General features: G+C 45.5%; 37 non-coding genes and 19 pseudogenes across 37 annotated transcripts; all 56 read left to right on the top strand.

The window, feature by feature from the left end:
- Positions 1–4,603: 4,603 nt before the first annotated feature.
- On the top strand, positions 4,604–4,722 carry LOC135741983 (5S ribosomal RNA). Its single transcript, XR_010529818.1, has one exon. It is a non-coding gene; the product is annotated as a 5S ribosomal RNA (ribosomal RNA).
- A 125-nt stretch (positions 4,723–4,847) lies between these two features.
- On the top strand, positions 4,848–4,966 carry LOC135741939 (5S ribosomal RNA). The gene has a single exon (XR_010529776.1). It is a non-coding gene; the product is annotated as a 5S ribosomal RNA (ribosomal RNA).
- A 125-nt stretch (positions 4,967–5,091) lies between these two features.
- Positions 5,092–5,210, top strand: LOC135742822 (5S ribosomal RNA). Its single transcript, XR_010530226.1, has one exon. It is a non-coding gene; the product is annotated as a 5S ribosomal RNA (ribosomal RNA).
- A 126-nt stretch (positions 5,211–5,336) lies between these two features.
- LOC135742486 (5S ribosomal RNA) lies at positions 5,337–5,455 on the top strand (annotated as a pseudogene).
- Positions 5,456–5,575: 120 nt separating this feature from the next.
- Positions 5,576–5,694, top strand: LOC135742292 (5S ribosomal RNA; annotated as a pseudogene).
- A 120-nt stretch (positions 5,695–5,814) lies between these two features.
- LOC135742380 (5S ribosomal RNA) lies at positions 5,815–5,933 on the top strand (annotated as a pseudogene).
- Positions 5,934–6,054: 121 nt separating this feature from the next.
- Positions 6,055–6,173, top strand: LOC135742238 (5S ribosomal RNA; annotated as a pseudogene).
- Positions 6,174–6,299: 126 nt separating this feature from the next.
- Positions 6,300–6,418, top strand: LOC135742183 (5S ribosomal RNA; annotated as a pseudogene).
- Positions 6,419–6,543: 125 nt separating this feature from the next.
- Positions 6,544–6,662, top strand: LOC135742821 (5S ribosomal RNA). The gene has a single exon (XR_010530225.1). It is a non-coding gene; the product is annotated as a 5S ribosomal RNA (ribosomal RNA).
- Positions 6,663–6,786: 124 nt separating this feature from the next.
- Positions 6,787–6,905, top strand: LOC135742410 (5S ribosomal RNA; annotated as a pseudogene).
- Positions 6,906–7,030: 125 nt separating this feature from the next.
- On the top strand, positions 7,031–7,149 carry LOC135742820 (5S ribosomal RNA). The gene has a single exon (XR_010530224.1). It is a non-coding gene; the product is annotated as a 5S ribosomal RNA (ribosomal RNA).
- A 125-nt stretch (positions 7,150–7,274) lies between these two features.
- On the top strand, positions 7,275–7,393 carry LOC135736661 (5S ribosomal RNA). The gene has a single exon (XR_012334865.1). It is a non-coding gene; the product is annotated as a 5S ribosomal RNA (ribosomal RNA).
- Positions 7,394–7,519: 126 nt separating this feature from the next.
- LOC135736837 (5S ribosomal RNA) lies at positions 7,520–7,638 on the top strand. The gene has a single exon (XR_012334968.1). It is a non-coding gene; the product is annotated as a 5S ribosomal RNA (ribosomal RNA).
- A 125-nt stretch (positions 7,639–7,763) lies between these two features.
- Positions 7,764–7,882, top strand: LOC135736629 (5S ribosomal RNA). The gene has a single exon (XR_012334853.1). It is a non-coding gene; the product is annotated as a 5S ribosomal RNA (ribosomal RNA).
- Positions 7,883–8,002: 120 nt separating this feature from the next.
- On the top strand, positions 8,003–8,121 carry LOC135736822 (5S ribosomal RNA; annotated as a pseudogene).
- A 121-nt stretch (positions 8,122–8,242) lies between these two features.
- Positions 8,243–8,361, top strand: LOC135737331 (5S ribosomal RNA). Its single transcript, XR_010528424.2, has one exon. It is a non-coding gene; the product is annotated as a 5S ribosomal RNA (ribosomal RNA).
- A 125-nt stretch (positions 8,362–8,486) lies between these two features.
- On the top strand, positions 8,487–8,605 carry LOC135736767 (5S ribosomal RNA). The gene has a single exon (XR_012334969.1). It is a non-coding gene; the product is annotated as a 5S ribosomal RNA (ribosomal RNA).
- A 125-nt stretch (positions 8,606–8,730) lies between these two features.
- Positions 8,731–8,849, top strand: LOC135736659 (5S ribosomal RNA). The gene has a single exon (XR_012334970.1). It is a non-coding gene; the product is annotated as a 5S ribosomal RNA (ribosomal RNA).
- A 125-nt stretch (positions 8,850–8,974) lies between these two features.
- On the top strand, positions 8,975–9,093 carry LOC135742014 (5S ribosomal RNA). Its single transcript, XR_010529847.1, has one exon. It is a non-coding gene; the product is annotated as a 5S ribosomal RNA (ribosomal RNA).
- Positions 9,094–9,218: 125 nt separating this feature from the next.
- On the top strand, positions 9,219–9,337 carry LOC135736818 (5S ribosomal RNA; annotated as a pseudogene).
- Positions 9,338–9,457: 120 nt separating this feature from the next.
- On the top strand, positions 9,458–9,576 carry LOC135736811 (5S ribosomal RNA). Its single transcript, XR_012334976.1, has one exon. It is a non-coding gene; the product is annotated as a 5S ribosomal RNA (ribosomal RNA).
- A 120-nt stretch (positions 9,577–9,696) lies between these two features.
- LOC135737010 (5S ribosomal RNA) lies at positions 9,697–9,815 on the top strand (annotated as a pseudogene).
- A 121-nt stretch (positions 9,816–9,936) lies between these two features.
- LOC135737228 (5S ribosomal RNA) lies at positions 9,937–10,055 on the top strand. Its single transcript, XR_010528323.2, has one exon. It is a non-coding gene; the product is annotated as a 5S ribosomal RNA (ribosomal RNA).
- A 121-nt stretch (positions 10,056–10,176) lies between these two features.
- On the top strand, positions 10,177–10,295 carry LOC135736593 (5S ribosomal RNA). Its single transcript, XR_012334854.1, has one exon. It is a non-coding gene; the product is annotated as a 5S ribosomal RNA (ribosomal RNA).
- A 126-nt stretch (positions 10,296–10,421) lies between these two features.
- LOC135736846 (5S ribosomal RNA) lies at positions 10,422–10,540 on the top strand. Its single transcript, XR_012334864.1, has one exon. It is a non-coding gene; the product is annotated as a 5S ribosomal RNA (ribosomal RNA).
- Positions 10,541–10,665: 125 nt separating this feature from the next.
- On the top strand, positions 10,666–10,784 carry LOC135741898 (5S ribosomal RNA). The gene has a single exon (XR_010529737.1). It is a non-coding gene; the product is annotated as a 5S ribosomal RNA (ribosomal RNA).
- Positions 10,785–10,904: 120 nt separating this feature from the next.
- Positions 10,905–11,023, top strand: LOC135736787 (5S ribosomal RNA). Its single transcript, XR_012334977.1, has one exon. It is a non-coding gene; the product is annotated as a 5S ribosomal RNA (ribosomal RNA).
- Positions 11,024–11,143: 120 nt separating this feature from the next.
- Positions 11,144–11,262, top strand: LOC135736589 (5S ribosomal RNA; annotated as a pseudogene).
- A 121-nt stretch (positions 11,263–11,383) lies between these two features.
- On the top strand, positions 11,384–11,502 carry LOC135736792 (5S ribosomal RNA). Its single transcript, XR_012334857.1, has one exon. It is a non-coding gene; the product is annotated as a 5S ribosomal RNA (ribosomal RNA).
- A 125-nt stretch (positions 11,503–11,627) lies between these two features.
- LOC135737330 (5S ribosomal RNA) lies at positions 11,628–11,746 on the top strand (annotated as a pseudogene).
- Positions 11,747–11,872: 126 nt separating this feature from the next.
- Positions 11,873–11,991, top strand: LOC135736765 (5S ribosomal RNA). The gene has a single exon (XR_012334971.1). It is a non-coding gene; the product is annotated as a 5S ribosomal RNA (ribosomal RNA).
- A 124-nt stretch (positions 11,992–12,115) lies between these two features.
- Positions 12,116–12,234, top strand: LOC135736768 (5S ribosomal RNA). The gene has a single exon (XR_012334863.1). It is a non-coding gene; the product is annotated as a 5S ribosomal RNA (ribosomal RNA).
- A 124-nt stretch (positions 12,235–12,358) lies between these two features.
- LOC135736757 (5S ribosomal RNA) lies at positions 12,359–12,477 on the top strand. Its single transcript, XR_012334852.1, has one exon. It is a non-coding gene; the product is annotated as a 5S ribosomal RNA (ribosomal RNA).
- A 120-nt stretch (positions 12,478–12,597) lies between these two features.
- LOC135736834 (5S ribosomal RNA) lies at positions 12,598–12,716 on the top strand (annotated as a pseudogene).
- A 120-nt stretch (positions 12,717–12,836) lies between these two features.
- Positions 12,837–12,949, top strand: LOC135736816 (5S ribosomal RNA; annotated as a pseudogene).
- A 125-nt stretch (positions 12,950–13,074) lies between these two features.
- Positions 13,075–13,193, top strand: LOC135737009 (5S ribosomal RNA; annotated as a pseudogene).
- Positions 13,194–13,318: 125 nt separating this feature from the next.
- Positions 13,319–13,437, top strand: LOC135737227 (5S ribosomal RNA). Its single transcript, XR_010528322.2, has one exon. It is a non-coding gene; the product is annotated as a 5S ribosomal RNA (ribosomal RNA).
- A 125-nt stretch (positions 13,438–13,562) lies between these two features.
- On the top strand, positions 13,563–13,681 carry LOC135736592 (5S ribosomal RNA). The gene has a single exon (XR_012334972.1). It is a non-coding gene; the product is annotated as a 5S ribosomal RNA (ribosomal RNA).
- Positions 13,682–13,807: 126 nt separating this feature from the next.
- Positions 13,808–13,926, top strand: LOC135736991 (5S ribosomal RNA). Its single transcript, XR_010528094.2, has one exon. It is a non-coding gene; the product is annotated as a 5S ribosomal RNA (ribosomal RNA).
- Positions 13,927–14,046: 120 nt separating this feature from the next.
- LOC135736483 (5S ribosomal RNA) lies at positions 14,047–14,165 on the top strand. The gene has a single exon (XR_012334978.1). It is a non-coding gene; the product is annotated as a 5S ribosomal RNA (ribosomal RNA).
- Positions 14,166–14,285: 120 nt separating this feature from the next.
- LOC135736848 (5S ribosomal RNA) lies at positions 14,286–14,404 on the top strand (annotated as a pseudogene).
- A 121-nt stretch (positions 14,405–14,525) lies between these two features.
- LOC135736836 (5S ribosomal RNA) lies at positions 14,526–14,644 on the top strand. Its single transcript, XR_012334979.1, has one exon. It is a non-coding gene; the product is annotated as a 5S ribosomal RNA (ribosomal RNA).
- Positions 14,645–14,769: 125 nt separating this feature from the next.
- LOC135736786 (5S ribosomal RNA) lies at positions 14,770–14,888 on the top strand. Its single transcript, XR_012334973.1, has one exon. It is a non-coding gene; the product is annotated as a 5S ribosomal RNA (ribosomal RNA).
- Positions 14,889–15,013: 125 nt separating this feature from the next.
- Positions 15,014–15,132, top strand: LOC135736588 (5S ribosomal RNA). Its single transcript, XR_012334862.1, has one exon. It is a non-coding gene; the product is annotated as a 5S ribosomal RNA (ribosomal RNA).
- A 125-nt stretch (positions 15,133–15,257) lies between these two features.
- LOC135742810 (5S ribosomal RNA) lies at positions 15,258–15,376 on the top strand. The gene has a single exon (XR_010530215.1). It is a non-coding gene; the product is annotated as a 5S ribosomal RNA (ribosomal RNA).
- A 125-nt stretch (positions 15,377–15,501) lies between these two features.
- LOC135737329 (5S ribosomal RNA) lies at positions 15,502–15,620 on the top strand (annotated as a pseudogene).
- A 125-nt stretch (positions 15,621–15,745) lies between these two features.
- On the top strand, positions 15,746–15,864 carry LOC135736764 (5S ribosomal RNA). The gene has a single exon (XR_012334860.1). It is a non-coding gene; the product is annotated as a 5S ribosomal RNA (ribosomal RNA).
- A 120-nt stretch (positions 15,865–15,984) lies between these two features.
- Positions 15,985–16,103, top strand: LOC135742927 (5S ribosomal RNA). The gene has a single exon (XR_010530329.1). It is a non-coding gene; the product is annotated as a 5S ribosomal RNA (ribosomal RNA).
- A 120-nt stretch (positions 16,104–16,223) lies between these two features.
- On the top strand, positions 16,224–16,342 carry LOC135742557 (5S ribosomal RNA; annotated as a pseudogene).
- Positions 16,343–16,463: 121 nt separating this feature from the next.
- On the top strand, positions 16,464–16,582 carry LOC135741844 (5S ribosomal RNA). The gene has a single exon (XR_010529686.1). It is a non-coding gene; the product is annotated as a 5S ribosomal RNA (ribosomal RNA).
- A 125-nt stretch (positions 16,583–16,707) lies between these two features.
- Positions 16,708–16,826, top strand: LOC135742247 (5S ribosomal RNA; annotated as a pseudogene).
- A 126-nt stretch (positions 16,827–16,952) lies between these two features.
- Positions 16,953–17,071, top strand: LOC135742809 (5S ribosomal RNA). Its single transcript, XR_010530214.1, has one exon. It is a non-coding gene; the product is annotated as a 5S ribosomal RNA (ribosomal RNA).
- Positions 17,072–17,196: 125 nt separating this feature from the next.
- LOC135741843 (5S ribosomal RNA) lies at positions 17,197–17,315 on the top strand. Its single transcript, XR_010529685.1, has one exon. It is a non-coding gene; the product is annotated as a 5S ribosomal RNA (ribosomal RNA).
- A 125-nt stretch (positions 17,316–17,440) lies between these two features.
- Positions 17,441–17,559, top strand: LOC135742246 (5S ribosomal RNA; annotated as a pseudogene).
- Positions 17,560–17,685: 126 nt separating this feature from the next.
- On the top strand, positions 17,686–17,804 carry LOC135742808 (5S ribosomal RNA). The gene has a single exon (XR_010530213.1). It is a non-coding gene; the product is annotated as a 5S ribosomal RNA (ribosomal RNA).
- A 125-nt stretch (positions 17,805–17,929) lies between these two features.
- LOC135742120 (5S ribosomal RNA) lies at positions 17,930–18,048 on the top strand. The gene has a single exon (XR_010529950.1). It is a non-coding gene; the product is annotated as a 5S ribosomal RNA (ribosomal RNA).
- Positions 18,049–18,160: the final 112 nt, after the last annotated feature.

An 18,160-nucleotide genomic window follows, 5' to 3' on the forward strand; every position in this document is an offset into this window, starting at 1 on the left:
TGTTGGAAAATGACAAACGAGGCATCGTTGCAATCGGCATAAACCAGTGAATACAATTTCACAAAGAAATTAATATCAGACAAAGTATTCAGAAGTTATAAGCAGTTCCATGAGAACTGTTATAGTTTATAACCCCTAGGTGGCGCTGTACTCTGACTTCCCAGGTACCTTCAGGACATCATGTCGAAGCTCCTTACTAATTTTTGCGCGGATATGTCCAATAGTTCAAAAAATATAACAAATTATGTGAAATTTCAAAATGGCGGACAGGCGGTTCGGTCAAACCCGGCATAATACACATCGACAGATGCGGCATGAGGTAAGCAATCCATAGACATCAAGATCATAATTTTCTGACAAACAGTTCAGAAGTTATGGGCAAAAATAGCCTATTTTATTATCTCATGACCCATAGGTGGCGCTGTCACCAAATTTGGCATGGACCCCAAGTTCATGGTCCACATGAAGTGTACCAAATTTCATTTCAATTGATCAAAGAAGGACTGAGCTACAGCTTCAGAACCATTTTTGCGTCAACCTCGTTAAGTTTGCGCATTTATTACTTTTGAACAAAGATAAATATCAAAATTCTGTTCAGTCATTTCTATGCGGCTTACTCCAAAGATCATCTGTGCCAAATCTCATAAGAATTGAACAACATTTGAAGGAGGAGTAGCGAAAAAATGGAATACTGTACATTTCAAAATGGCCGCTACTGTAATGGGTGGAGTTTTACTGTAAGGTATTAAAATCAACAAGCATGAGGAGAGCAATCACGTGTACTAAGTAGAATTTTCATAGATCAAGCGGATCAGAAGTTATAACCCTTTGAACATTGAATTTTTGAACTGCTGGTGGCGCTATAGAGTTAGTACTAGAGACCCCATTTTTGGTCACATGACTTTTTAAGACCACCACTACAACTGTGCCAAATTTCATCATTTTCCTATGTACGGTTCATAGGGCTGCCATAGACGCCTATGGCTAAGAAGAAGAAGAAGAAGCAGAATAATAATAATAATAATACTAACAATTACAATAGGTGTCTCAGCACCTTCGGTGCTTGACCCCTAAATATAGCTGCAAGCAGCGATTCGGGGCCAAGCACCTTTAGCGCAATGAGCACCCAAAGCACAGCAAGCAACATAGAAGGTATCAATCACCCAATGCTCACTGACCACCCAAGGTGCATCAAGAACACAAAGCGCAGCAAGTACCCAAAGCGTTGCAATGACAGAGCAGAACCACCGCAGTGCAGAGCAGCAACAGAAAACATGGCAAAAATAGAACATATGTGAACTACAGACAGGTCAAGAAGAATAGGTGGGAAAGAACAAAACTTTAATAGAAGAAATTAACACCTGCCTCAGGTGGGATTCGAACCCATGAACTCAGGATCTCTATGCATACGACTTAGTGGATGCGCCACTCAGCAGACACAGCTCAAGGGGCAGCAGGAAAGAGATTACAGAAATGCAAGCATTGACATATGCCAATCACCAAAGATGTAGAAATGACACCGCAGAGCAGAAATCACAGAAATACAATGTATATGAGAATCAAAAAGCTCAAGTGAGATTGAAGACAAGAAGAACATTCCATAGAGTAACGCTATAAAATGTAATATAAAGTAATTAACTATGACAAATAGACAACATCACAGGGACGATCAACTTTACAGAGGTTTTTCTCAAAAAAATTCCTAGGTGCAAGAAAAATCTGTTCAGTCATTTCTGTGCGGATTGCTCCAAACATTATACGAGCAGAACCTGGCATAAAATAAACAAAATTTGTAAAAGGAGTAGCGAAAAAATCATTTACCATATGCCTTACAATAACACATGAACAGAATGATGGAAAATGACAAACGAGGTATCGTTGCAATCGGCATAAACCAGTGAATACAATTTCACAAAGAAAATTAATATCCGACAAAGTATTCAGAAGTTAAGAGCAGTTCTATAAGAACTGTTATAGTTTATAACCCCTAGGTGGCGCTGTATTCTGACTTCCCAGATACAATCAGGACATCATGCCAAAGCTTCCTACCGATTTTTGCGCCAATATATCCGATACTTCAAAAGTTAAAGCAAATTATCACAAATTTCAAAATGGCGGACAGGCGATTCGGTCAAAGCCGGCATAACGCACATCGACAGATGCGGCATGAGGTAAGGAATCCGTAGACACCAATATCATAATTTTCTGACAAACGATTCAGAAGTTATGCGCAAAAATAGCCTTTTTTACTATCTCATGACCCATAGGTGGCGCTGTCACCAAATTTGGCATGGACCCCCAGTTCATGGTCGACATGAAGCGTACCAAATTTCATCTCGATTGATCAAAGAATGACCGAGATACAGCTTCAGAACCAATTTTGCGTCAATCTTATTAAGTTCACGCATGAATTACTTTTAAATAAAGAAAAATATCAAAATTCTGTTCAGTCATTTCTATGCGGCTCACTCCAAAGATCACATGTGCCAAATCTCATAAGAATTGAACCAAATTTGAAGGAGGAGTAGCGAAAAAACGAAATACTGTACATTTCAAAATGGCCGCTACTGTAATGGGTGGAGTCTTACTGTAAGGTATTAAAAACAATAAGCATGAGGAGAGCAATCACGTGTACTAAGTAGAATTTTCATAGAGCAAATGGATCATGAGTTATAACCATTTGAACATTGAATTTTTGAGATGATGGTGGCGCTATAGAGTTACTGCTAGAGACCCCATTTTTGGCCACATGACTATTTATGACCACCACTACAACTGTGCCAAATTTCATCATTTTCCTACATACGGTTCATAGGGCTGCCATAGACACCAATGGCTAAGAAGAAGAAAAAAGTACAATTCCAATAGGTGTCTCAGCACCTTCGGTGCTTGACCCCTAATAAAAGCAGCAGTTTTAAATTTTTTATGGGATTCTAAACCTTCAAAAATTGCATATGAAACAATAATAGGGCCAGTGGAAGAGGGTGGATTAGGTTTACAAGATCCGGATTTAAAGAAAAAGAGTTTTAGAATCAAAACAGTTAAAAGGTTTTTAAATGATGAAAATCAAGAAGAATGGAAAAAGATAATGAAGATATTTTTAAACAAGTGTGGAAATATGGGAATAGGTTCAGATATTTTGTGGATGAAATTGAAGCAAACTATGATAACTGGAATACCAGAATTCTATGTGGAAGTTTTAGAAGCATGGAGGGACTTTAAAAAACACTTATGTGTAAAGCCGGGGAAAAGAGAGGAATTCTTAAATCAACCACTCTTTTTAAATGAGAATATATTATTCATGGATAAAGAACTGTATTTTAAACAATGGATTAATGCTGGTTTCAAGAGAATTAGAGATGTTTTATATGAAGTAAAAAAAGGATTTCTACCCTTGCACGCCATTATAGATGAAATAGAAGAAGTTGAAGATACCGTTAATGTGAAAATCATAGAAAAACAATATAATCAGGTAAAAGAAGCAATTCCAAAACACTGGATTGAGCAACAAGAGATAAAAGGGAATAAAGAAGAAAACTTTAAGATATTTCTAAAAGAAAAGGGAGAGGACGCCCTTTTTAATCAATGTAATGTTAAGGATTTTTATGTCCTTTTTAGAAAGGAGGCTTTTAAGGAGCCTATAGCTTCACAGTTCTGGGAAAAAGTTTTCAATGATATTGACAAGAACATCTTATGGAAAAATTTGAGAAAATGGTATATGGATGCAAGGATGGAAAACTTGGACTTTTGTATAAGGCATAACATTGTATTCTCAGAATTAAAGTTGTATAAAATTGGGATGGTACAAAGTCCCCTATGTAAAGTTTGTTTAGTCAAAGATGAGGGGATTTTGCATATGTTCATATCATGTACAGAACTTCAGACTTTTAGGTTAAAGATAAAAAATGTGGTAAAAGTATTGATGGGTGAGAAAAGTGTTGACATTGAGAATGAGCAAAGATGGAATTGTGTGTTTTTATTTGGTGTCAACATAGAATGTGAAATGAGAAATGTGATAAATATTTTTTTAAGTGTGGCAAGGTCTACAATATGGTGTAGAAGAAACTTAGTAAGAGAAAGAGGAAAGAAAATGGACCTGTGGGTTAATTATAAAAGAAAATTGGAAGAATATGTAAAGAAGCTGGAGGTGTATTTCGATAATGAAGGTAAATTGGAAGTATTTGATAAGTTAATATTGAAGAATAATCCCTTTGTAAAAAATACACTGAATGGTCTGGAATTGCAACTGTAAAAACAAGTTACAATGTCTTTCATTTTAATTTTTACTCCTATGTTATGTATTTAAAATGATAATGTGAATATCTTGTGTTGTAAACAGAGATTTGTTTGAAATAAAATTTTGTAAAAAAAAAAAAAAAAAAGCACGCCCGCTCTCGTCTGATCTCGGAAGCCAAGCAGGGTCGGGCCTGATTAGTACTTGGATGGGAGACCGCCTGGGAATACCAGGTGCTGTAAGCATTTAATTAATTAATAATTTTTTATGTCATTTTTTCCCATGAATGCGTCCTTTCTGTAAGCGTTCTCCCATGGCATGGCGTTGCCACATTAGTTTTGAAGTGTCTCTCGAATCAAGTCCGCACTCGCTTACGGCCACACCACCCTGAGCACGCCCGCTCTCGTCTGATCTCAGAAGCCAAGCAGGGTCGGGCCTGGTTAGTACTTGGATGGGAGACCGCCTGGGAATACCAGGTGCTGTAAGCATTTAATTAATTAAATATTTATTTATGTCATATTTTCCCATGAATGCGTCCTTTCTGTAAGCGTTCTCCCATGGCATGTCGTTGCCACATTAGTTTTGAAGTGTCTCTCGAATCGAGTCTGCACTCGCTTACGGCCACACCACCCTGAGCACGCCCGCTCTCGTCTGATCTCGGAAGCCAAGCAGGGTCGGGCCTGGTTAGTACTTGGATGGGAGACCGCCTGGAAATACCAGGTGCTGTAAGCATTTAATTAATTAATTATTTTTTTATGTCATTTTTTCCCATGAATGCGATCTTTCTGTAAGCGTTCACTGATGTCATGGCGTTGCCACATAAGTCTTGAAGTGTCTATCGAAGCGAGTCAGCACTTGCTTACGGCCACACCACCCTGAGCACGCCCGCTCTCGTCTGATCTCGGAAGCCAAGCAGGGTCGGGCCTGGTTAGTACTTGGATGGGAGACCGCCTGGGAATACCAGGTGCTGTAAGCATTTAACTAATTAATTATTTTTTTTATGTCATTTTTTCCCATGAATGCGTCCTTTCTGTAACCATTTACCGATGTCATTGCGTTGCCACATTAGCCTTGAAGTGTCTCTCGAATCGAGTCAGCACTCGTTTACGGCCACACCATCCTGAGCACGCCCGCTCTCGTCTGATCTCAGAAGCGAAGCAGGGTCGGGCCTGGTTAGTACTTGGATGGGAGACCGCCTGGGAATACCTGGTGCTGTAAGAATTTAATTAATTAATTATTTATGTCATTTTTCCCATGAATGCGTCCTTTCTGTAAGCATTCTCCCATGGCATGGCGTTGCCACATTAGTTTTGAAGTGTCTCTCGAATCAAGTCTGCACTCGCTTACGGCCACACCACCCTGAGCACGCCCGCTCTCGTCTGATCTCGGAAGCCAAGCAGGGTCGGGACTGTTTAGTACTTGGATGGGAGACCGCCTGGGAATACCTGGTGCTGTAAGCATTTAATTAATTAATTATTTATGTCATTTTTCCCATGAATGCGTCCTTTCTGTAAGCGTTCTCCCATGGCATGGCGTTGCCACATTAGTTTTGAAGTGTCTCTCGAATCGAGTCAGCACTCGCTTACGGCCACACCACCCTGAGCAAGCCCGCTCTCGTCTGATCTCGGAAGCCAAGCAGGGTCGGGCCTGGTTAGTACTTGGATGGGAGACCGCCTGGGAATACCAGGTTCTGTAAGCATTTAATTAATTAATTATTTATGTCATTTTTTCCCATGAATGCGATCTTTCTGTAAGCGTTCACTGATGTCATGGCGTTGTCACATAAGTCTTGAAGTGTCTATCGAAGCGAGTCAGCACTCGCTTCCGGCCACACCACCCTGAGCACGCCCGCTCTCGTCTGATCTCGGAAGCCAAGCAGGGTCGGGCCTGGTTAGTACTTGGATGGGAGACCGCCTGGGAATACCAGGTGTTGTAAGCATTTAATTAATTAATAATTTTTTTTATGTCATTTTTTCCCATGAATGCGTCCTTTCTGTAACCATTTACCGATGTCATTGCGTTGCCACATTAGCCTTGAAGTGTCTCTCGAATCGAGTAAGCACTCGCTTACGGCCACACCACCCTGAGCACGTCCGCTTTCGTCTGATCTCGGAAGCCAAGCAGGGTCGGGCCTGGTTAGTACTTGGATGGGAGACCGCCTGGGAATACCAGGTGCTGTAAGCATTTAATTAATTAATTATTTTTTTATGTCATTTTTTCCCATGAATGCGATCTTTCTGTAAGCGTTCACTGATGTCATGGCGTTGCCACATAAGTCTTGAAGTGTCTATCGAAGCGAGTCAGCACTCGCTTACGGCCACACCACCCTGAGCACGCCCGCTCTCGTCTGATCTCGGAAGCCAAGCAGGGTCGGGCCTGGTTAGTACTTGGATGGGAGACCGCCTGGGAATACCAGGTGCTGTAAGCATTTAATTAATTAATTATTTTTTATGTCATTTTTTCCCATGAATGCGTCCTTTCTGTAACCATTTACCGATGTCATTGCGTTGCCACATTAGCCTTGAAGTGTCTCTCGAATCGAGTCAGCACTCGTTTACGGCCACACCACCCTGAGCACGCCCGCTCTCGTCTGATCTCGGAAGCCAAGCAGGGTCGGGCCTGGTTAGTACTTGGATGGGAGACCGCCTGGGATTACCAGGTGTTGTAAGCATTTAATTAATTAATAATTTTTTTATGTCATTTTTTCCCATGAATGCGTCCTTTCTGTAACCATTTACCGATGTCATTGCGTTGCCACATTAGCCTTGAAGTGTCTCTCGAATCGAGTCAGCACTCGCTTACGGCCACACCACCCTGAGCACGCCCGCTCTCGTCTGATCTCGGAAGCCAAGCAGGGTCGGGCCTGGTTAGTACTTGGATGGGAGACCGCCTGGGAATACCAGGTGCTGTAAGCATTTAATTAATTAATTATTTTTTTATGTCATTTTTTCCCATGAATGCGATCTTTCTGTAAGTGTTCACTGATGTCATGGCGTTGCCACATAAGTCTTGAAGTGTCTATCGAAGCGAGTCAGCACTCGCTTACGGCCACACCACCCTGAGCACGCCCGCTCTCGTCTGATCTCGGAAGCCAAGCAGGGTCGGGCCTGGTTAGTACTTGGATGGGAGACCGCCTGGGAATACAAGGTGCTGTAAGCATTTAATTAATTAATAAGTTTTTTTATGTCATTTTTTCCCATGAATGCGTCCTTTCTGTAAGCGTTCTCCCATGGCATGGCGTTGCCACATTAGTTTTGAAGTGTCTCTCGAATCAAGTCCGCACTCGCTTACGGCCACACCACCCTGAGCACGCCCGCTCTCGTCTGATCTCGGAAGCCAAGCAGGGTCGGGCCTGGTTAGTACTTGGATGGGAGACCGCCTGGGAATACCAGGTGCTGTAAGCATTTAATTAATTAAATATTTATTTATGTCATATTTTCCCATGAATGCGTCCTTTCTGTAAGCGTTCTCCCATGGCATGGCGTTGCCACATTAGTTTTGAAGTGTCTCTCGAATCAAGTCCGCACTCGCTTATGGCCACACCACCCTGAGCACGCCCGCTCTCGTCTGATCTCGGAAGCCAAGCAGGGTCGGGCCTGGTTAGTACTTGGATGGGAGACCGCCTGGGAATACCTGGTGCTGTAAGCATTTAGATAATTAATTATTTATGTCATTTTTCCCATGAATGCGTCCTTTCTGTAAGCATTCTCCCATGGCATGGCGTTGCCACATTAGTTTTGAAGTGTCTCTCGAATCGAGTCAGCACTCGCTTACGGCCACACCACCCTGAGCAAGCCCGCTCTCGTCTGATCTCGGAAGCCAAGCAGGGTCGGGCCTGGTTAGTACTTGGATGGGAGACCGCCTGGGAATACCAGGTTCTGTAAGCATTTAATTAATTAATTATTTATGTCATTTTTTCCCATGAATGCGATCTTTCTGTAAGCGTTCACTGATGTCATGGCGTTGCCACATAAGTCTTGAAGTGTCTATCGAAGCGAGTCAGCACTCGCTTACGGCCACACCACCCTGAGCACGCCCGCTCTCGTCTGATCTCGGAAGCCAAGCAGGGTCGGGCCTGGTTAGTACTTGGATGGGAGACCGCCTGGAAATACCAGGTGCTGTAAGCATTTAATTAATTAATAATTTTTTTATGTCATTTTTTCCCATGAATGCGTCCTTTCTGTAAGCGTTCTCCCATGGCATGGCGTTGCCACATTAGTTTTGAAGTGTCTCTCGAATCAAGTCCGCACTCGCTTACGGCCACACCACCCTGAGCACGCCCGCTCTCGTCTGATCTCGGAAGCCAAGCAGGGTCGGGCCTGGTTAGTACTTGGATGGGAGACCGCCTGGGAATACCAGGTGCTGTAAGCATTTAATTAATTAAATATTTATTTATGTCATATTTTCCCATGAATGCGTCCTTTCTGTAAGCGTTCTCCCATGGCATGGCGTTGCCACATTAGTTTTGAAGTGTCTCTCGAATCGAGTCTGCACTCGCTTACGGCCACACCACCCTGAGCACGCCCGCTCTCGTCTGATCTCGGAAGCCAAGCAGGGTCGGGCCTGGTTAGTACTTGGATGGGAGACCGCCTGGGAATACCAGGTGCTGTAAGCATTTAATTAATTAATTATTTTTTAATGTCATTTTTTCCCATGAATGCGATCTTTCTGTAAGCGTTCACTGATGTCATGGCGTTGCCACATTAGTCTTGAAGTGTCTATCGAAGCGAGTCAGCACTCGCTTACGGCCACACCGCCCTGAGCACGCCAGCTCTCGTCTGATCTCGGAAGCCAAGCAGGGTCGGGCCTGGTTAGTACTTGGATGGGAGACCGCCTGGGAATACCAGGTGCTGTAAGCATTTAATTAATTAATTATTTTTTTATGTCATTTTTTCCCATGAATGCGTCCTTTCTGTAACCATTTACCGATGTCATTGCGTTGCCACATTAGCCTTGAAGTGTCTCTCGAATCGAGTCAGCACTCATTTACGGCCACACCACCCTGAGCACGCCCGCTCTCGTCTGATCTCGGAAGCCAAGCAGGGTCGGGCCTGGTTAGTACTTGGATAGGAGACCGCCTGGGAATACCTGGTGCTATAAGAATTTAATTAATTAATTATTTATGTCATTTTTCCCATGAATGCGTCCTTTCTGTAAGCATTCTCCCATGGCATGGCGTTGCCACATTAGTTTTGAAGTGTCTCTCGAATCAAGTCCGCACTCGCTTACGGCCACACCACCCTGAGCACGCCCGCTCTCGTCTGATCTCGGAAGCCAAGCAGGGTCGGGCCTGGTTAGTACTTGGATGGGAGACCGCCTGGGAATACCTGGTGCTGTAAGCATTTAATTAATTAATTATTTATGTCATTTTTCCCATGAATGCGTCCTTTCTGTAAGCGTTCTCCCATGGCATGGCGTTGCCACATTAGTTTTGAAGTGTCTCTCGAATCGAGTCAGCACTCGCTTACGGCCACACCACCCTGAGCAAGCCCGCTCTCGTCTGATCTCGGAAGCCAAGCAGGGTCGGGCCTGGTTAGTACTTGGATGGGAGACCGCCTGGGAATACCAGGTTCTGTAAGCATTTAATTAATTAATTATTTATGTCATTTTTTCCCATGAATGCGATCTTTCTGTAAGCGTTCACTGATGTCATGGCGTTGCCACATAAGTCTTGAAGTGTCTATCGAAGCGAGTCAGCACTCGCTTACGGCCACACCACCCTGAGCACGCCCGCTCTCGTCTGATCTCGGAAGCCAAGCAGGGTCGGGCCTGGTTAGTACTTGGATGGGAGACCGCCTGGGAATACCAGGTTCTGTAAGCATTTAATTAATTAATTATTTATGTCATTTTTTCCCATGAATGCGTCCTTTCTGTAAGCGTTCTCCCATGGCATGGCGTTGCCACATTAGTTTTGAAGTGTCTCTCGAATCAAGTCCGCACTCGCTTACGGCCACACCACCCTGAGCACGCCCGCTCTCGTCTGATCTCGGAAGCCAAGCAGGGTCGGGCCTGGTTAGTACTTGGATGGGAGACCGCCTGGGAATACCAGGTGTTGTAAGCATTTAATTAATTAATAATTTTTTTTATGTCATTTTTTCCCATGAATGCGTCCTTTCTGTAACCATTTACCGATGTCATTGCGTTGCCACATTAGCCTTGAAGTGTCTCTCGAATCGAGTCAGCACTCGCTTACGGCCACACCACCCTGAGCACGCCCGCTCTCGTCTGATCTCGGAAGCCAAGCAGGGTCGGGCCTGTTTAGTACTTGGATGGGAGACCGCCTGGGAATACCAGGTACTGTAAGCATTTAATTAATTAATTATTTTTTTATGTCATTTTTTCCCATGAATGCGATCTTTCTGTAAGCGTTCACTGATGTCATGGCGTTGCCACATAAGTCTTGAAGTGTCTATCGAAGCGAGTCAGCACTCGCTTACGGCCACACCACCCTGAGCACGCCCGCTCTCGTCTGATCTCGGAAGCCAAGCAGGGTCGGGCCTGGTTAGTACTTGGATGGGAGACCGCCTGGGAATACCTGGTGCTGTAAGAATTTAATTAATTAATTATTTATGTCATTTTTCCCATGAATGCGTCCTTTCTGTAAGCATTCTCCCATGGCATGGCGTTGCCACATTAGTTTTGAAGTGTCTCTCGAATCAAGTCCGCACTCGCTTACGGCCACACCACCCTGAGCACGCCCGCTCTCGTCTGATCTCGGAAGCCAAGCAGGGTCGGGCCTGGTTAGTACTTGGATGGGAGACCGCCTGGGAATACCTGGTGCTGTAAGCATTTAATTAATTAATTATTTATGTCATTTTTCCCATGAATGCGTCCTTTCTGTAAGCGTTCTCCCATGGCATGGCGTTGCCACATTAGTTTTGAAGTGTCTCTCGAATCGAGTCAACACTCGCTTACGGCCACACCACCCTGAGCAAGCCCGCTCTCGTCTGATGTCGGAAGCCAAGCAGGGTCGGGCCTGGTTAGTACTTGGATGGGAGACCGCCTGGGAATACCAGGTTCTGTAAGCATTTAATTAATTAATTATTTATGTCATTTTTTCCCATGAATGCGATCTTTCTGTAAGCGTTCACTGATTTCATGGCGTTGCCACATAAGTCTTGAAGTGTCTATCGAAGCGAGTCAGCACTCGCTTACGGCCGCACCACCCTGAGCACGCCCGCTCTCGTCTGATCTCGGAAGCCAAGCAGGGTCGGGCCTGGTTAGTACTTGGATGGGAGACCGCCTGGGAATACCAGGTGCTGTAAGCATTTAATTAATTAATAATTTTTTTATGTCATTTTTTCCCATGAATGCGTCCTTTCTGTAAGCGTTCTCCCATGGCATGGCGTTGCCACATTAGTTTTGAAGTGTCTCTCGAATCGAGTCTGCACTCGCTTACGGCCACACCACCCTGAGCACGCCCGCTCTCGTCTGATCTCGGAAGCCAAGCAGGGTCGGGCCTGGTTAGTACTTGGATGGGAGACCGCCTGGGATTACCAGGTGTTGTAAGCATTTAATTAATTAATAATTTTTTTTATGTCATTTTTTCCCATGAATGCGTCCTTTCTGTAACCATTTACCGATGTCATTGCGTTGCCACATTAGCCTTGAAGTGTCTCTCGAATCGAGTCAGCACTCGCTTACGGCCACACCACCCTGAGCACGCCCGCTCTCGTCTGATCTCGGAAGCCAAGCAGGGTCGGGCCTGGTTAGTACTTGGATGGGAGACCGCCTGGGAATACCAGGTGCTGTAAGCATTTAATTAATAATTATTTTTTTATGTCATTTTTTCCCATGAATGCGATCTTTCTGTAAGCGTTCACTGATGTCATGGCGTTGCCACATAAGTCTTGAAGTGTCTATCGAAGCGAGTCAGCACTCGCTTACGGCCACACCACCCTGAGCACGCCCGCTCTCGTCTGATCTCGGAAGCCAAGCAGGTTCGGGCCTGGTTAGTACTTGGATGGGAGACCGCCTGGGAATACCAGGTGCTGTAAGCATTTAATTAATTAATTATTTTTTATGTCATTTTTTCCCATGAATGCGTCCTTTCTGTAACCATTTACGAATGTCATTGCGTTGCCACATTAGCCTTGAAGTGTCTCTCGAATCGAGTCAGCACTCGTTTACGGCCACACCACCCTGAGCACGCCCGCTCTCGTCTGATCTCGGAAGCCAAGCAGGGTCGGGCCTGGTTAGTACTTGGATGGGAGACCGCCTGGGAATACCTGGTGCTGTAAGCATTTAATTAATTAATTATTTATGTAATTTTTCCCATGAATGCGTCCTTTCTGTAAGCATTCTCCCATGGCATGGCGTTGCCACATTAGTTTTGAAGTGTCTCTCGAATCGAGTCAGCACTCGCTTACGGCCACACCACCCTGAGCAAGCCCGCTCTCGTCTGATCTCGGAAGCCAAGCAGGGTCGGGCCTGGTTAGTACTTGGATGGGAGACCGCCTGGGAATACCAGGTTCTGTAAGCATTTAATTAATTAATTATTTATGTCATTTTTCCCATGAATGCGATCTTTCTGTAAGCGTTCACTGATGTCATGGTGTTGCCACATAAGTCTTGAAGTGTCTATCGAAGCGAGTCAGCACTCGCTTACGGCCACACCACCCTGAGCACGCCCGCTCTCGTCTGATCTCGGAAGCCGGTCGGGCCTGGTTAGTACTTGGATGGGAGACCGCCTGGGAATACCAGGTGCTGTAAGCATTTAATTAATTAATAATTTTTTTATGTCATTTTTTCCCATGAATGCGTCCTTTCTGTAAGCGTTCTCCCATGGCATGGCGTTGCCACATTAGTTTTGAAGTGTCTCTCGAATCAAGTCCGCACTCGCTTACGGCCACACCACCCTGAGCACGCCCGCTCTTGTCTGATCTCGGAAGCCAAGCAGGGTCAGGCCTGGTTAGTACTTGGATGGGAGACCGCCTGGGAATACCAGGTGCTGTAAGCATTTAATTAATTAAATATTTATTTATGTCATATTTTCCCATGAATGCGTCCTTTCTGTAAGCGTTCTCCCATGGCATGGCGTTGCCACATTAGTTTTGAAGTGTCTCTCGAATCGAGTCTGCACTCGCTTACGGCCACACCACCCTGAGCACGCCCGCTCTCGTCTGATCTCGGAAGCCAAGCAGGGTCGGGCCTGGTTAGTACTTGGATGGGAGACCGCCTGGGAATACCAGGTGCTGTAAGCATTTAATTAATTAATTATTTTTTAATGTCATTTTTTCCCATGAATGCGATCTTTCTGTAAGCGTTCACTGATGTCATGGCGTTGCCACATAAGTCTTGAAGTGTCTATCGAAGCGAGTCAGCACTCGCTTACGGCCACACCACCCTGAGCACGCCCGCTCTCGTCTGATCTCGGAAGCCAAGCAGGGTCGGGCCTGGTTAGTACTTGGATGGGAGACCGCCTGGGAATACCAGGTGCTGTAAGCATTTAATTAATTAATTATTTTTTTTATGTCATTTTTTCCCATGAATGCGTCCTTTCTGTAACCATTTACCGATGTCATTGCGTTGCCACATTAGCCTTGAAGTGTCTCTCGAATCGAGTCAGCACTCGTTTACGGCCACACCACCCTGAGCACGCCCGCTCTCGTCTGATCTCGGAAGCCAAGCAGGGTCGGGCCTGGTTAGTACTTGGATGGGAGACCGCCTGGGAATACCTGGTGCTGTAAGAATTTAATTAATTAATTATTTATGTCATTTTTCCCATGAATGCGTCCTTTCTGTAAGCGTTCTCCCATGGCATGGCGTTGCCACATTAGTATTGAAGTGTCTCTCGAATCAAGTCTGCACTCGCTTACGGCCACACCACCCTGAGCACGCCCGCTCTCGTCTGATCTCGGAAGCCAAGCAGGGTCGGGCCTGGTTAGTACTTGGATGGGAGACCGCCTGGGAATACCTGGTGCTGTAAGCATTTAATTAATTAATTATTTATGTCATTTTTCCCATGAATGCGTCCTTTCTGTAAGCGTTCTCCCATGGCATGGCGTTGCCACATTAGTTTTGAAGTGTCTCTCGAATCGAGTCAGCACTCGCTTACGGCCACACCACCCTGAGCAAGCCCGCTCTCGTCTGATCTCGGAAGCCAAGCAGGGTCGGGCCTGGTTAGTACTTGGATGGGAGACCGCCTGGGAATACCAGGTTCTGCAAGCATTTAATTAATTAATTATTTATGTCATTTTTTCCCATGAATGCGATCTTTCTGTAAGCGTTCACTGATGTCATGGCGTTGCCACATAAGTCTTGAAGTGTCTATCGAAGCGAGTCAGCACTCGCTTACGGCCACACCACCCTGAGCACGCCCGCTCTCGTCTGATCTCGGAAGCCAAGCAGGGTCGGGCCTGATTAGTACTTGGATGGGAGACCGCCTGGGAATACCAGGTGCTGTAAGCATTTAATTAATTAATAATTTTTTTATGTCATTTTTTCCCATGAATGCGTCCTTTCTGTAAGCGTTCTCCCATGGCATGGCGTTGCCACATTAGTTTTGAAGTGTCTCTCGAATCAAGTCCGCACTCGCTTACGGCCACACCACCCTGAGCACGCCCGCTCTCGTCTGATCTCGGAAGCCAAGCAGGGTCGGGCCTGGTTAGTACTTGGATGGGAGACCGCCTGGGAATACCAGGTGCTGTAAGCATTTAATTAATTAAATATTTATTTATGTCATATTTTCCCATGAATGCGTCCTTTCTGTAAGCGTTCTCCCATGGCATGGCGTTGCCACATTAGTTTTGAAGTGTCTCTCGAATCGAGTCTGCACTCGCTTACGGCCACACCACCCTGAGCACGCCCGCTCTCGTCTGATCTCGGAAGCCAAGCAGGGTCGGGCCTGGTTAGTACTTGGATGGGAGACCGCCTGGAAATACCAGGTGCTGTAAGCATTTAATTAATTAATTATTTTTTTATGTCATTTTTTCCCATGAATGCGATCTTTCTGTAAGCGTTCACTGATGTCATGGCGTTGCCACATAAGTCTTGAAGTGTCTATCGAAGCGAGTCAGCACTTGCTTACGGCCACACCACCCTGAGCACGCCCGCTCTCGTCTGATCTCGGAAGCCAAGCAGGGTCGGGCCTGGTTAGTACTTGGATGGGAGACCGCCTGGGAATACCAGGTGCTGTAAGCATTTAATTAATTAATTATTTTTTTATGTCATTTTTTCCCATGAATGCGTCCTTTCTGTAACCATTTACCGATGTCATTGCGTTGCCACATTAGCCTTGAAGTGTCTCTCGAATCGAGTCAGCACTCGTTTACGGCCACACCATCCTGAGCACGCCCGCTCTCGTCTGATCTCGGAAGCGAAGCAGGGTCGGGCCTGGTTAGTACTTGGATGGGAGACCGCCTGGGAATACCAGGTACTGTAAGCATTTAATTAATTAATTATTTTTTTATGTCATTTTTTCCCATGAATGCGATCTTTCTGTAAGCGTTCACTGATGTCATGGCGTTGCCACATAAGTCTTGAAGTGTCTATCGAAGCGAGTCAGCACTCGCTTACGGCCACACCACCCTGAGCACGCCCGCTCTCGTCTGATCTCGGAAGCCAAGCAGGGTCGGGCCTGGTTAGTACTTGGATGGGAGACCGCCTGGGAATACCTGGTGCTGTAAGAATTTAATTAATTAATTATTCATGTCATTTTTCCCATGAATGCGTCCTTTCTGTAAGCATTCTCCCATGGCATGGCGTTGCCACATTAGTTTTGAAGTGTCTCTCGAATCAAGTCCGCACTCGCTTACGGCCACACCACCCTGAGCACGCCCGCTCTCGTCTGATCTCGGAAGCCAAGCAGGGTCGGGCCTGGTTAGTACTTGGATGGGAGACCGCCTGGGAATACCTGGTGCTGTAAGCATTTAATTAATTAATTATTTATGTCATTTTTCCCATGAATGCGTCCTTTCTGTAAGCGTTCTCCCATGGCATGGCGTTGCCACATTAGTTTTGAAGTGTCTCTCGAATCGAGTCAACACTCGCTTACGGCCACACCACCCTGAGCAAGCCCGCTCTCGTCTGATGTCGGAAGCCAAGCAGGGTCGGGCCTGGTTAGTACTTGGATGGGAGACCGCCTGGGAATACCAGGTTCTGTAAGCATTTAATTAATTAATTATTTATGTCATTTTTTCCCATGAATGCGATCTTTCTGTAAGCGTTCACTGATGTCATGGCGTTGCCACATAAGTCTTGAAGTGTCTATCGAAGCGAGTCAGCACTCGCTTACGGCCGCACCACCCTGAGCACGCCCGCTCTCGTCTGATCTCGGAAGCCAAGCAGGGTCGGGCCTGGTTAGTACTTGGATGGGAGACCGCCTGGGAATACCAGGTGCTGTAAGCATTTAATTAATTAATAATTTTTTTATGTCATTTTTTCCCATGAATGCGTCCTTTCTGTAAGCGTTCTCCCATGGCATGGCGTTGCCACATTAGTTTTGAAGTGTCTCTCGAATCGAGTCTGCACTCGCTTACGGCCACACCACCCTGAGCACGCCCGCTCTCGTCTGATCTCGGAAGCCAAGCAGGGTCGGGCCTGGTTAGTACTTGGATGGGAGACCGCCTGGGATTACCAGGTGTTGTAAGCATTTAATTAATTAATAATTTTTTTTATGTCATTTTTTCCCATGAATGCGTCCTTTCTGTAACCATTTACCGATGTCATTGCGTTGCCACATTAGCCTTGAAGTGTCTCTCGAATCGAGTCAGCACTCGCTTACGGCCACACCACCCTGAGCACGCCCGCTCTCGTCTGATCTCGGAAGCCAAGCAGGGTCGGGCCTGGTTAGTACTTGGATGGGAGACCGCCTGGGAATACCAGGTGCTGTAAGCATTTAATTAATTAATTATTTTTTTATGTCATTTTTTCCCATGAATGCGATCTTTCTGTAAGCGTTCACTGATGTCATGGCGTTGCCACATAAGTCTTGAAGTGTCTATCGAAGCGAGTCAGCACTCGCTTACGGCCGCACCACCCTGAGCACGCCCGCTCTCGTCTGATCTCGGAAGCCAAGCAGGGTCGGGCCTGGTTAGTACTTGGATGGGAGACCGCCTGGGAATACCAGGTGCTGTAAGCATTTAATTAATTAATAATTTTTTTATGTCATTTTTTCCCATGAATGCGTCCTTTCTGTAAGCGTTCTCCCATGGCATGGCGTTGCCACATTAGTTTTGAAGTGTCTCTCGAATCGAGTCTGCACTCGCTTACGGCCACACCACCCTGAGCACGCCCGCTCTCGTCTGATCTCGGAAGCCAAGCAGGGTCGGGCCTGGTTAGTACTTGGATGGGAGACCGCCTGGGATTACCAGGTGTTGTAAGCATTTAATTAATTAATAATTTTTTTTATGTCATTTTTTCCCATGAATGCGTCCTTTCTGTAACCATTTACCGATGTCATTGCGTTGCCACATTAGCCTTGAAGTGTCTCTCGAATCGAGTCAGCACTCGCTTACGGCCACACCACCCTGAGCACGCCCGCTCTCGTCTGATCTCGGAAGCCAAGCAGGGTCGGGCCTGGTTAGTACTTGGATGGGAGACCGCCTGGGAATACCAGGTGCTGTAAGCATTTAATTAATTAATTATTTTTTTATATCATTTTTTCCCATGAATGCGATCTTTCTGTAAGCGTTCACTGATGTCATGGCGTTGCCACATAAGTCTTGAAGTGTCTATCGAAGCGAGTCAGCACTCGCTTACGGCCACACCACCCTGAGCACGCCCGCTCTCGTCTGATCTCGGAAGCCAAGCAGGTTCGGGCCTGGTTAGTACTTGGATGGGAGACCGCTTGGGAATACCAGGTGCTGTAAGCATTTAATTAATTAATTATTTTTTTATGTCATTTTTTCCCATGAATGCGTCCTTTCTGTAACCATTTACCGATGTCATTGCGTTGCCACATTAGCCTTGAAGTGTCTCTCGAAT

This window comes from Paramisgurnus dabryanus, chromosome 13, assembly GCF_030506205.2.
Source record: "Paramisgurnus dabryanus chromosome 13, PD_genome_1.1, whole genome shotgun sequence".
Lineage (NCBI taxonomy): Eukaryota > Metazoa > Chordata > Actinopteri > Cypriniformes > Cobitidae > Paramisgurnus > Paramisgurnus dabryanus.